This window comes from Meles meles, chromosome 1, assembly GCF_922984935.1.
Source record: "Meles meles chromosome 1, mMelMel3.1 paternal haplotype, whole genome shotgun sequence".
NCBI lineage: Eukaryota > Metazoa > Chordata > Mammalia > Carnivora > Mustelidae > Meles > Meles meles.
In genome coordinates, this window is record NC_060066.1 from 57,738,989 (window position 1) to 57,742,201 (window position 3,213).

A 3,213-nucleotide genomic window follows, 5' to 3' on the forward strand; every position below is an offset into this window, starting at 1 on the left:
GATATAAGAAGTTTATAAAAAATTCCTGGTTTGCCTAGGCATTAGTTGTGAAGATAGTATTTTTGATAAAGCAAAATTATCAAACATCACTAATTACATCATAATATTTGGTGAGAGTTCTTAGCTACAATCTCAACTTAATGACTTAATCTTTTTTTTTAAAAGATTTTATTTATTTATTTGACAGATAGAGATCACAACTAGGCAGAGAGGCAGGCAGAGAGAGAGAGGGGGAAGCAGACTCCCTGATGAGCAGAAAGCCCAATGCAGGGCTCGATCCCAGGACCCTGGGATCATGACCTGAGCTGAAGGCAGAGGCTTTAACCCACTGAGCCACCCAGGCACCCCAATGACTTAACAATCTTAACTTAATGACTGTGTGACCTCAGACAGGTATCTTGTCTCCTCTGTGTACATAAGTATTCAGCTCATAGGGCTGTTGTGAGGATTCCATGGGAAATTTCATGGAAAGCATGAAAGAGCTACTTAGAGCATGGTAAGCATCAACTTAGATATATTATTATAATATTTTAATGTAATATAATATTTCTGATAAAGTAAAATTATCAAACATCACTAATTACATCACAATATTTGATGAGAGTTCTTGGCTACAATCTCATCTTAGAGGCAGATAGCTTCAAGAGAAACCTTGAGTTGAGTTGCGGGCTGGATGCCCTGAGAATCTGGTGGAGCCTTTGCTTCTTCTGGATAGAGATTTATGGTAGGAGGAAAAGAAAGAAAAAGACATCCTTGAGATTAATAATAAATCCAGATTACTTATAATGTAGTAGAGTTATCTATTATATTCAAAAGTTCGCATTTTGCCCTTTTCAATTCAAACTCATGCATAAAGTGGGTTTAAGAATGAAAGTCTCCCTTTGGCATCTGGTGATAAGAGTTCCCATCTGAATCTCCCAATAATGTAACATTTCATTCCTTTAGTTTTAGACAAATAATCACATAGATGTGCTTCAAATGGGGGATAAGACTTGAACTAAAAGAGCATCACACAGAAGGCTCTTAGGGGGTTGGACTCAGACCCGTCCTCTGTCATCAAGTGGCAGGATTAAGCAGAAATTATCACAGAGTCAACCTTGACCTCAGTAAGAATCAGAAGACCTGGATTCAGAGCATTCACTTTCACTGCCGGTGGGAGAGATGATCAATATCATCTTATTGAAATACAAGCTGGAAATCTGTAACAAAAACCTTTAAAAATTATCCAGAAATTCTGCTCTAGGAACTGGCCCCATATAAATATCCGGTCATGTACTCAACAATATATAGACAAAAGTGTTACACCACTCAAAGTGTTACAATAACAAGTAAGCATCCAATAACATACAACTGGCTGAATAAATAATGATGTGCTTTTTAAATTATAATACTATGTTGTCAATTAAGCATTGTCATGTAGAACTACTTTTTTTTTTTAAAGATTTTATTTATTTATTTGACAGAGAGAGATCACAAGTAGGCAGAGAGGCAGGCAGAAAGAGAGAGAGGGAAGCGGGCTCCCTGCTGAGCAGAGAGCCTGATGTGGGACTCGATCCCAGGGCCCTGAGATCATGACCTGAGCTGAAGGCAGCGGCTTAACACACTGAGCCACCCAGCGCCCCATGTAGAACTACTTTTAATGACATGAAAAATATTAGTTATATATTCCAGTGAATAGTCACTAATTTATAATAAATAAGTATGCAGAGCATGATTCTAGTGGAAGAGAATATGTCTATACTGGAGTTCCCAGCCCACTAACTCAGGGTATGGCTCTATTATAAGGTAGCCCAAGTGTAAATCAGGCTGGTGACCTTGAGAAAGCTGGGTAATTTCTCTCGGCCTCACATTTCTTATTGGTAAATGGAGATAAGAATATTACTTACCCTCCACCATCACTGTCAAGGCCAGAGTGGTTTAATCCATGTGAAATACTTAGAAAAAGCTCTGGTTCATAGAAGGACTCAATAAATGTTAGCTATTATCATCACTACCATACTGTCTAAATTTATATGTGATTTATGTATAAGAAATATATGGGAAATAAGTAATAATTATTTTGCTCTTGGAGTGTTTTTAAAATTTTCTACAATGAGTGTTTATTTTGAAATCATATGCACACACAAACTCAATCCATGATAAACATTATCTGTGAGGAGGAAAACTTGGATGGGACTCATGGTGCATCTCGTCGAGGTCAGGTTTTCTGACTTGCAGCAAGACCTTCCATCTCATGTAGCCTCAGTCTCTCCATTCATGAAAAGAGACTGGTTATACATTACTTTTTAGAATTGTTGTGAAATCAGGTGAGTATCTATATCTTTTTAGTTATAATTTCTTAAGCAGTTTCTGTGGTCTGTGTTCTGAGCTAAGCTATAAATAAATATGTTTTCCTATTTAATCCCAACCAAAAGGGGTGGGAAATATACACACAAAATGGCTATTACTTTTATTTTCAAACAAGGACTGAAATGTTACATAAGCATTTCAAAAAAGCCGTTTGTCCAAGTATACACTGAAATTAAAGATAGGCCTGGACATGAACCCTTATTTTTTATTAAGACATTTTTCTGAGTTTGGTCTTTCTTAGGCACTGGGAAATTTGTTTGACTCTGCAGTTAATTTTAAGGGAATAGAGCATAGTTTGCAGATACAAAACAATAATTCTTTTGTAATGTACTTTTTTCAGCAGTGTAAGTTACGGAAATACGTTCCTACTCTAGATCAAAGGGAGTCTACTCATTCAAAGTTGCTGTAGTCTATACTTCCTAACATATAGTAATAGCTTCCTCTCTGCCCTCAGCGGCCCATATGATTTCACTGCCTAAGTGAGCTGGTTACCCCTAGGGTGGAGAATGAATGTGTGTTTATGGTATGATGCACTTTCTGGAATAGACACTGTCTCTGGACATGCATTTGCCTTCCTTGCATACAATGTTTCCACCAAAACTACCATCCATGGATTTATAGAATGTCTTATCTGCCATTGTAATATTCTACACAGAATTGCTTCTGATCAAGGAAGTCACTTCAAAGCAAAAGAAGTGTGGCAGTAAGCCCAGGCTCAGGAATTCACTGGGCTTATCATGTATCCCATCATTTTGGAGCAGCCAGCTTGACAGAACAGCAGAATGGCCTTTTATTTATTTATTTTTCTTTTCTTTTTTTTCAGTCTCAGAGTTATTTTTATTTATTTATTTTTATTGTGTTATG